The 11748-nt window shown below is 37.6% G+C and overlaps 1 non-coding gene across 1 annotated transcript; it reads left to right on the forward strand.

The window, feature by feature from the left end:
• Positions 1-11034: 11034 nt before the first annotated feature.
• Positions 11035-11140, forward strand: LOC122049917. Its single transcript, XR_006131160.1, has one exon. It is a non-coding gene; the product is annotated as a small nucleolar RNA R71 (small nucleolar RNA).
• Positions 11141-11748: the final 608 nt, after the last annotated feature.

Genomic DNA, 11748 nt, shown 5'->3' on the forward strand with positions numbered 1-11748 from the left:
TGGTATTCTTCTTTGACCCTCTGACATGTCAGGCAGGTACTGACATATTTAGCTACATCTCTTTTGAGTCCAGACCACCAGAATCTCTGTTTCACGTCTTGATACATCTTGGTAGAACCAGGATGCATGGATTAAGGTGTACTATGAGCTTCTTATAAAATTTTCTTTCTCAGCTCTTCATCATTGGGGACACATAGGCGGCTTCCCTGATAAAAAATTCCACTGTCTGATACTCGAAACTCCGAATTTTCTTCTTCTTGTATCCCTTGCTTGATCTTTTGGATATCTGGATCTTCACTTTGCTTTCTCTGTATATCCTCAAGCAGGGTTGACTCTAAGGTCAATGCAGAGAGTTGCCCATAAATAATTTCCATTCCAAAATCTGACAACTCCTTCTGCAGTGGTAGGGCTAATGATGACAAAGACATCAGGGATGCACTGGATTTTCTGCTTAGTGCATCTGCCACTTTATTAGCTTTGCCTGGGTGGTAGAGGATTTCACAGTCATAATCTTTGACCAACTCTAGCCACCTAAGCTGTCTCATGTTTAAGTCCTTCTGAGTGAAGAAGTACTTAAGACTCTGATGGTCTGTGAAAATTCTGCACTGAACGCCATATTAGTGCAAAGACCACAGCTGCCAGCTCAAGATCATGAGTGGGGTAGTTCTTCTCATAGTCTTTGAGTTGTCTGGAAGCATAAGCTATCACTTTTCCTTCCTGCATGAGTACAGCTCCTAAGCCCATCTTGGAAGCATCACCGTAGATGTCAAAACTCCTGTCACTTTCTGGAACAGTCAGAATAGGAGCACTGGTCAGTCTCTTCTTGAGCTCTTGGAAACTCTGCTCACATTTATCTGACCATTCAAACTTCCTGTTCTTTCTAGTGAGGGCTGTTAGTGGAGAGGCTATCCTGGAAAAGTCTTCCACGAATTTCCTGTAGTACCCAGCTAAACCAAGGAAGCTTCTGATCTCCCTGGCGTTCTTGGGTCTGCTCCAGTTGTTGACTGCTTCTATTTTGGCTGGATCCACTTGAATGCCTTATTTAGAAATTATGTGACCTAGAAATGTCACCTGATCTAACCAGAATTCGCACTTTGAGAATTTAGCATATAGCTGCTTTTGCTAAAGGGTTTGCAATACTATTCTCAAGTGCGTGTCATGCTCCTCTGGGGTTCTGGAATAGATTAGAATGTCATCGATGAACACAATGATAAATTTGTCAAGGTATTCTCTGAACACTCTATTAATCAGGTCCATGAAAACTACAGATGCATTAGTCACACCAAAAGGCATGACTACGAACTCGTAGTGTCCGTATCTAGTCCTGAAAGCTGTTCTGGGTATGTCACTTTCCTTCACTCTCAACTGATGGTACCCAGAGCGCAGGTTTATCTTGGAGAACACTGTTGCCCCTCTAAACTGATCAAATAAGTCGTCGATTCTGGACAGTGGATACTTGTTCTTGATGGTCACTTGATTCAGAGCCCTATAATATATGCACATCCGTCCATCCTTCTTCTTGACAAACAACACAGGAGCTCCCCAAGGTGAGTGACTAGGGCGGATGAAGCCTTTGTCGAGTAGCTCCTGAAGTTGTTCTTGTAACTCTTTCAGCTCTGCTAGAAACATTCGGTATGGAGCTTTTGAAATTGGACCAGTACCAGGAACCAATTCAATTTCAAACTCCACTTCTCTGTTGGAAGGTAGGCCAGGTAGCCCTTCTGGAAATACCTTTGGATACTCACAGACTACCCGAACATCTTCTTGCTTGGGTCTTTCTTGTTATCTTTGTCCTTCCAGTTCTGATTACTTGACTGGGGTCTCTGTTTCCCCACTGTCTTGTCTTCTATCTTGACTGGCTTGTGTTGCGTTTGTTGTGCCTTGATGATGTTCAGATAGTGCTCACTAATGCCCTGCTGACTAGCTCTTCACCAATCTATGGTTGGTGAGTTTCACTACTCACATTAGGTGTCATTTCTGGTCTCAGCATTAGGAGCATCAGTCTGACTCGTTCTTTCACTGTACTTACTAACTCTAGGCAAAGGTGAGCTAGCCTATTAAATCTTTTGACCGCTTCTTCTACTGGTAGGTCACCTTGTCTGAATTCCATAAGCTCATCATACTATTTATTGGTGATCCGTTGGCGGAAGAATTCTTCGTAAAACTCTATCTCGAAGTCAACCCAGCTCATCTGGTTGACTGCTCTCTTACTCTTAACTCGCTCTCACCACATACAAGCATCTCCAGATAGGCAGAAAGAGGCACACTTACCCTTCTCGACTTCTGGTCAGTCAAGAAGCTCCATTGTGCTCTCAAGTGTCTTGAACCAAGCCTGGGCATCCCAGGGCTCAGTCGTGCCTGAGAATCTTTCTGGTTTCAGCTTCAGCCACTGGATAAGGTATGCTTCTTGTCTTCTAGGTGTTGTGGCGACTTCTAGGGCAACCGATAGGACTTCAGTCACCACTGGGGTCTCCACATTAATGGTTGGGGGAGTGGGAGGAGTTGGCTGTTGATTGGTCATCAGGTTGGCAATCATTTGTTGCTGCTCTACTACTTGTCTCTGGAGTTGGGCAACAACTTCAGAGAGTTTGGGCTCAGTTGATCTAAGCTCTCCATTCTCCTGATCTTGGTTCTCAGTACGAACGGTACGGGGATGTCCTCTTCTTGACATCTAGTTATGCAGAGGAAAAGACTTGATATCCTCTCTATCCTTTCTAACCAAAATTAGGTATAATAAAAGAGAAACAAAACTTCTATCTTACTAAAGCGCATACAAGCAAATACTCTATACTGCAAATAATAAAGAAAGCAGAATAAAGAAAGGATGTAAATACTTTCTTACTTGGAGACGGTGAGGATGATGCTGATGTGTGTATGATGCTGGAGAATGGAAAATGCTCTGATACCAACTATAACGACCCACCTTCTACACTACTACTACTCTCTAAAGGTGGACGCTACTTAACTACTAACTCTACTTAACCGGTGTGATAAAAACCACATGGAAACCCTACCGAAAAATTTCGACAGAATCTTCCCTGTACCGGTGACCTTAAACTGATATACAAACACTGTATACATCAGCCACAGGCGGCTGGAACATATATTAGACAACCACACAGTTTATATATATGAAAAAGAATCAAAATACTGAAAGAAATAACTCTATCAATGCATGATAAAAACACTCCAATGAAAATAGCATATACAAGTTCTAAATTCTTTTAACAATTCGATGGAAGCAATCTTAATAATTTTTTTAAGCTAAGTCCCAAGATCTCTCCATAGTCCTGGCATCACACACCGTCACAGCATCTCCTTGTCGCCTTCCTTCTTATACTTTTCCATTTCCTTTTCCTTTATCTTTTATCTGCAGTAGGAGAAATGCAGACTATAAGCAAAAATGCTTAGTGAGCGCTATCTAACTCACAAAATCTCGATATGCATGTATATAAATAAAAACATGCTAAAACTAAATGCTAACATGTAAAGCTACTCATGCTCATAAATAGCAAAGAAATCAACTAACTGAAAAAGCTAACATATAAAGCTAAACATGCTCATCAACTAGCAAATAAATAACATGTAAGAAACTAAACATGTAAAAGCTGCTATCATAAAAGAAAGCTAAACTTGCTGATCTTTAAAACAAAGTGAAACTTACTTCATTTACTCTAAACTTATTCTTTTATTTCACTTGTTTAAAATTTATACTTTAATACTTGAAAATAATAATCAACTTCTCTTGGGCCCAGGCATAGTATCATTTTATGCGCGTTCCCTAATAGGTTGGGGTAGCGAGCCGCCAATCCTAAAAGAGCAGACCTTGGTCTACCAGAGCCAAGACCTTGGAATTAGACACCTGGATTTGTTTAACGACAACCTTGGAAGTCGGGTACTAGCCTCTTCTTAAAAAGTAAAATACTTATTATCTTAAATTACTTCTTCTTTAAATGCCTTGGCATTTTAATAGCATCTTATGTGCCAAAATCCCTAAAGTCTTGACTTTGGGATTTACTTAAGGCCTTGGCCTTTTCTTTCTTTTCTTTTTCTTTCTTTTTACTTGTTAATGCTTCAAAAAGAATTTGATAGAACTCTTATTTTCCCACTAGAATACATGGTTGTTCATGCTTATTAAAATAGCAAATAAAAACTAAAGAAACTGCTCATGTGTATCTAGTAATAAAGAAAACTGATCATGCTCAACTCATAACAATTAAAAACTGCACATGATCAGCTAAGGGTAAATGAAAACAAAACATGCTCAGCTAAGGTAAGTTCAAACAACAAAGGAAAACTAGAAACTCTATTTATCATGTTTCCTTTTTTTTTGTTATAGTACATACGTTTACCATCAGATTTTTGCTTAACCTATAGACTTGTTACATGTGCTCCTAATATGGCTATTACTGCAGTTATAAACTAACAAAGAAGGCCAATTTCATTTCTTTTTTTTTATTGTGAGAACTACATGCATCTTAAAGGAATTATCCCACATACAAAGAAGGAATATACAAGCTCAATCGACATCTTGTTTTTTTTAGACTTCAAGTATTTAACTTTATCATCAAGCACAATGCAGGCAACTCAAAGATGATCAGTGCCACAGCAAATCCAGTGATCTCAAATTCAACCTAGCAGGTTCGGGTTTAATGGTCATGGCAGCAACCAACACAAGCAACCCGAAACTACAACTCTTCCCCTGTTCAATGTCAACTGCCCTATATCTAAAGGAACAAAAATGTCTAGTTCTTATAATTATTTCCCTTCTTTGAAGTACACGGCAGCAAACACACAAGCGATTTCATAGCATGCTTCAAAAATCAAAAGACACAAGCATAATCTTTACAGCATGATTCGAAATCAAGAAGAACAAGTCCGAAAACCCCTCCTACTACATGCTTCAGAAATCTATCTCACGGCAATAAGCATAAAACCAAAATCCTTAAATCACGGCAGCAAGGAAAACAAATCTCAGAGCTATCCTACTGCAGGTGAGTAGCAACTCACCATGTTTTCTTGGACTTACAACCAGAGAAGAGGACTCTAGGGTTTCGGCTAGTTTCAAATCTCGGCATTCCTTTTGTGTCCGCGTGCTCCCTTCGACGAAAGAAGCTCGGGTCCAAGAAGATCTCACGGAAGTGTCTTTGTCCGACCACTGGAGGCGAAGCCCGAGCTGCGGCTGCGTTTTCGCCCGAGAGGAAGTCGACGCCGCGAGAGAGGAAGGAATCGCGAGATTAGGTCACGGGAATAATTCCCTTCTCCTCTTAACTTATCCCTTTTATAACCTAGGTCTAACTTTGTTCTTTACTATAACTCATATATATCTCGCTTCAAACTTATTAACAAACCACACGTAGCCCAGTTGGTTGGCTGTGTCCGATTGGGTCAGGTTCGGCCGGAGGTCTTGGGTTCGAGTCTCACCTTCAACAATCTTTTTGGTTAAAACTTCTTTCTTTTGTAACCATACTAAACGACCTCCAAAAATTACGTAAAAATACTCTAAAAATTCCTAAAAATCTCTAGAATATTTTAAAAATATTTTCAAATGTTTTTATGGACTTTTTAGAACTTGAAATAGGGAAAATTGGGTCGTTACAATAATACACACTACCACTACTTGGTCTAGTGGATAGACAGGACGTGTAGCTATCTAGCTACGGATTGCGAGCGACAACATGCTACCACAGATGGTCCCATGAGTAGTTGTATGTCTCATGATTGCTAACAACTCTCTCAACTACAAATGGAAAACAATGGTTGACAGGATTTACCAATAGTCACTAATGACTCTCTCAACCATAAATGAGAGACAATGGTCATTAGAATATAATAATGGTCACAAACGACTCTCTCAACCACAAATGAGAGACAATGCACATTAAGATATAACAACGTAATAATAAGAAAAAAATGAATAATCACATCCAACATAATACTCTATAACCACACCTTGATCTAATCTCACTAGAGAATATTTAGGCATGAGCCTAAATAGCAAACAAGAGTCTAGTAGGATATTTAATATCCTACACTATAGTATGATCTGACTAACAATAAAAACAAGCTCAAATCATCAACTAGGGGTATAGTAGGATACTCAACATCCTATACTATGGTATGGTAATATCATACATATATAAAAAATCAGACATGAAGAATAATGAGACTACATAGATATAAAATGGATCATCTCTAAGGTCAAGTGACATAAGTATCAAGCTCAAGCAACAATATGAATAGAGTCAAGGTAATAAAACTATCAATCAAATTATAACTCATGCACTAAGATCAAAGATCTAAAAAAGACAAGCAAGAACTATCCACCTTGAATGTAGATCATATCACAACTATCTTCAAGCCAAAGGATTTACCTCAAGCTCAAATCTACAAATATAGGATAGAAAGCAAAACTAAGCATCTATAATACATGTTTGCATTAATTTACCCATCCATTCAGTTATTCCATTAAATACTAAGTTACTTTAAATTAATTTCATAGTTAGTTGATTAATCCATTAACCATAATTAATCAAATATTATCTAATTTATCAAAACCAACTAAATATGTTAACTAAGTGTTAACTATTATTATTGATTAACCTATGCATTAATTTGATTAATCAATTGATGTGTTACACTGGTAATTCAATTAATCATTTAATTAATTCATTAATCACAACTAATTACTTACTCAACCTATTGTTACAAAGTCATAAATGCATGGCTAGTTCGTTAGTAAAAAAAATATCGATCCCACAGAGACTGTTGATTAAGCACTAGTTAACTTCGCACAATGAATTATCTAGACAATCAAAAGGTCATTCACAAACACAAGAAAGAGAGAGAGAAGGGAAGAAGAGAGAGAATGTAGAGAGTAGAGAATAGAGAGAGAGAGAGAGAGAGAGAGAGAATAAGTGTAGGTGATATTGGAAAGGGATGGATGATGGATGATAGATGCTAGGATTTCAGTTTTATTACGATGCTAGTTAATGTCCCTATGCATTGTTCATCTACCTAATAACATGCTTACACTCGTATAGTAATTCTCACAAAAGCCTAGCACAACCCCTGCGTAGGTTGCATCGGAGAGTCTACCCAAGTTCCAATGCCATTATGTAGAGAGATACCTAGAAAGTCCGGTTAAGAGGGAATCCCTGTCACTAGGACCCCCCGGTCATACGTTCCTAGATTACACAGTCACTTCCTAACGGTAGAACTAGAGTATCCACTTCAATTAGAATGTCCTAACAAGAATTAGTCCTTATGTTAAGATCTTTTGATTCTAAAAAAGGTAAGTATCGATATCCTCTGTTACTAAGGGCATAATATGTCCTGTTGAATGGATATTCTTTGTTACTAAGGATCTCTCGGTTATCCAGTCTAGTAGTGACTTTAACATAGAGACAAACTTCTCACGTCTACATGTTTACACTACACACATTTCGCCAAACATGTACAAGGCACAACACATATAGAACATGGTATAAACATATCATAGCATAGGAAATTGTTCAAAACATAGTTCATATATCACATCACATCATAACTACTTCCTACATCCTAGATCTAGAGATCTACTCTATCACAAAGGAGATACAACTAAGAGACAATAAATATAGCATCTACAACTCAGTACATAGAAATAGAGAGAGAAGAGTGCTTATCCTTGAAGTCCGTTGTCTTTGGAGGTGTTTTATTGCTCCGGAGGTGGACGGATTAGCAAAGATGGATGATCTCAGGTTCCCCCAAGGGGGAGAACCCTTCCCCAAGGAAAGGGGTCAAGGCCCAACCCAAAGATCCTTGAAAAAGGGGAGAAAACCCCCCCTTTTATAGCACTTGGTATGGGCTAGGCATGACCCCTGCCACGACCGTGTGAATCCACACGACTAATGTTTGCTTGATTTCTAGAAATCTCATACAACTGTGTGGAAACACACGACTGAGGTCTACTTTTTCCTCTGTAATTTAGCACAGCCATACCATTTAGCACGACCACACCTTACTTCGCCTCTAGAAATTTGGCACGGCTATGCCATTTGGCACGGCCATGCCTTGCTTTACTTCAATATGGCTACATGGTCGTGTGCTTTCACACATCCTGAGCTAGACTTCTTCTGGAGTTGCTCCCGTGTGCGATTTTGCTCCATTTTCACTCCAAATAGCGTTCTGTTAATAAGAAAATACACAAAGAACATATCTCTGATAAAGTAGTAGAAATATGATATTACAATGAAATAGAGTGCAATAAACATAAATTATGTTGATGAAATACAAGTAAATGTGCATTAAAAATATATAAAAGTGTATATAATCTATGCACATCACACCTCCAGACTTAAACCTTTGCTTGTCCTGAAGTAAAACCCATAATCTAGATTTATGTGTGTAGATGACATGTAATAATCCCAAATGGATCAATATAACCTATTATATAGTTTCATTGATGAGCATGATACAAAAATTATTTGAGTGCGGTCTAAGTAGTTCTCCGTGCTTGGTCCGATGAGTGGCTTAACTTTCTCAAGTGTCAATCTCTAAGCCCAGTCAATTTTTCATTTAACCGTGTTCCTCTTACCTGTCACACGCAAGGTTCATCCCCCATAAGAATGTTATGCATCATCTACACAAGGTCTCAAAGGAATAATCAGTATCAAGAGAAACATAGCATTCATTTCTCCAATAACCTAACTTGGTCTCAAAGGAGTGAATTACTAGTTTCCACTCATGATAACTATTTTTTTATTCCTTCTTTTTTCTTTCTTTGAATGTTTATAAAGTATCAAATTTGAACAAATCTTTATTTTTTTTAGGGGATTGATTTTTTTCAAATGAGCTTGCATGATCTGAGTTTATCTAATAATTAAAATATAGTTGAGAAGTCACCATAGAAGCAAGAGTACTAGTCCGGTTCTATGAATCATGATTATTTTTAAAAATATCTACCATCAAAGTCAAGCATAATATGAAGAGGTCCTAAAACTATGCCAACATTCAAATTCTTATAATAATAATAATGCTCACTGCATGCTACTATGAAACGTGCTAGCATTTTACTATAAGGAACAAATAATAATGACATGATGAGTGATGCAACTAGAAAAAATTTATTAAAAGAAATAAGCAAAAACAAACTAAACCCAACACATCCCCTAGACTTAAACTTTTTATTATCATAATGAAAACTAGAAATATAATATGGAGAATATTTTGAAGTAAGAGAAGTTACCAAGTGATTAGCTCCAAGGCTACATCATATGCTTGGAAATACTCCTCTATCTAATGCTCACATTTCTCTACAACTTTGAATCCTATAAAAGAAAGATAGACAAGAAAAATTAAGTAGAGGATTTGGGCTTATTATGAAGAAAGACATGAACTAAAGATATAAAGAAAACAAGAAAGAAGAACTTGGGTTGCCTCCCAAGAATCTCTTGTTTAAAGTCATTAGCTCGACCACCTCATTAGATGCATCGAAATCTCTCTCTTGAAGGGGTAAGATATTTCAACACTCTCCTACCAAGGGCTCTTATTATGGAGAGAGCTTTCAACATAGGAGTTATAATGTGAAGTAACTCTCTCTCCATCTTTGTCTTCTGAAAAGTTTTTTCAGGTGGTTAAAGACGGTTTAAACTGAGCTTCCAATTTCTAGCCCAAGTGAACTCTACACACCCAAAAGAAAAACAAAACTCCCATAGGCATGTTATATAAGATAGAACCAAAATCATATCAAGATAAGTTGAATAAGTAACAAAAACTGAATCACATCTAACAAAGTCAATGATGGGTACTTCTATAAAGTTTCCAAAAGATCACAAGAAATACTAACCTTGCTTTGTTGAGAGATACCTGAAAGTTCTAAACATGTGGATGTGACTTTTTCTAAATCAATTGATGGTTCTAGCATTGGCTCAGGTGGTGGTACAACTAAAGATGGCAATTCTTGGGACTCTGTTATCTCTACAAAAATCCCTACACATAAATCCACAACTTGTTCAAGTCTTGCAACTCTCGTAATCTCAAAAGGTTGTGTGGACAAAAGAGGTAATTCTTGAGATTCTGCTTCCACAACACAGCTCCCTACACTTCCTTCCATATCAATAACATCATCACATATTTTGAAGAACATTCCAACATCAAAATCTTCAACAAGAGAATCAATTACAGGAGGATCATTAACTTTACTTGCAGTTTTATGTGGATCTACCTTATCACATTCATCAACTGAAAATTTAATATTATTACAATACCTTGTAAAACCAAGAGGTGGATCTAAAAACATGCTAACCACTACATTAACATTACACTTCTCATCTAAAAAGTCCTCATCTTTATACACATCGAGAAATCTGCACTCAACCATATTAGAATCACAAAATTTACCAAAATCTTTATTTTTATTGTCCTCCACTTGCCTTTATGGAAAAGGTACCCTTAGTGGAGGTTTTGGGGAGGATTGATCTTTCATTAACCCATATTCCCTTTGAACTAGTGGTGGAGGTTCAACTTGTTTGTCTAGTGATGGTGTGATCAATCATTGAGGGAAAGGTACTCGTGGCCTTTGGGCACTATCTGGAGTAATGGAACTGAGTTTTTGTTGTCTTCCATTGTTCTTCTCCTCAAACATATACAAGTCATTCTCTAGAAGTTCTGTATGATTCTTGCCACTTATCAACCTAATATCATGATACTGTTCACTAGACCTTGTCTATGTATGAGGGAGGTCATGTTTGAACCATTTTGAAACTATGCTATCGATAGTGACTTATGATTTTCAAAATTCTTTAGTGGTTGGACTGCATTTTGTTTGATAGACTCTTTTACCTTATGGCTTGTACTTCTGGAATTATCGAGGAAGAATCCATCCAACTTTTAGCTAACCATTCTTGGAAGTTCAATGTCACTTGATCAATTAATGTATATGCTTCTTCCACATTTTTGTTTATAAAAGAACCCCCAGCAGATGAATCCAATGAATAGTTATCTGAAAAAGAAATTCCCCAATAGAATATATGCAGAGTAAGCCATTTTTTCAAACCATGATGAGAGCACTGTCTTTATAGATTCTTGAATCTATCCCATACTTGAAATAATGATTCTCCATCTGCCTGAGAAAAATTTGTGATACAATTCCTTATGTAAACAGTTTTGCTTAAAGGGAAAAAGTGATTCAGAAATCTCTACTCCAATTATTCCTAACTTGTAATGCTTTGAAGATGGAGAGAATATAACCAAGCCCTTGCTTTATACTTGATACTGAAAGGGAATGCTATCAACTAAACTGCATTCGCTGACACTCTTTCATTAGTTTATGTTGGTGCAACGGAGACCGGCAAGAGGGGGGTGAATTACTGTAAACAAAAACAAACTATACCCTCCTCGGATTTTAACTCAGAAATAAAATCAGCAATAAAATAACAACTAAATTAAGGAGACAGAAAAAAGAATCAGACACAGAATTTAACCTGGTTACAACCAAGGAGGTTGTTAATCCAGGGCGATGAAAAGCTCTACTAGCAGAATCTCCTTTACTGTAGGCGGAGAAGCCTTTTTACACTTAGAATGTTCACTTAGTTGCTAGGAATTGCTTACAGATTGATTGCTTGAGTTGTTCTTAAATTCCTAGCTCCAGGGGCCTTTATATAGCTCCTGGAAAGTCTATCCCGAGGGTCCAAGGCGCCTCCAACAAGGTTCAAGGCGCCTCCAGCTCGGTCAGCGAATAAAACTTTATCCGCAACGCAAACGGTC

This window comes from Zingiber officinale, chromosome 2B (assembly GCF_018446385.1).
Source record: "Zingiber officinale cultivar Zhangliang chromosome 2B, Zo_v1.1, whole genome shotgun sequence".
Lineage (NCBI taxonomy): Eukaryota > Viridiplantae > Streptophyta > Magnoliopsida > Zingiberales > Zingiberaceae > Zingiber > Zingiber officinale.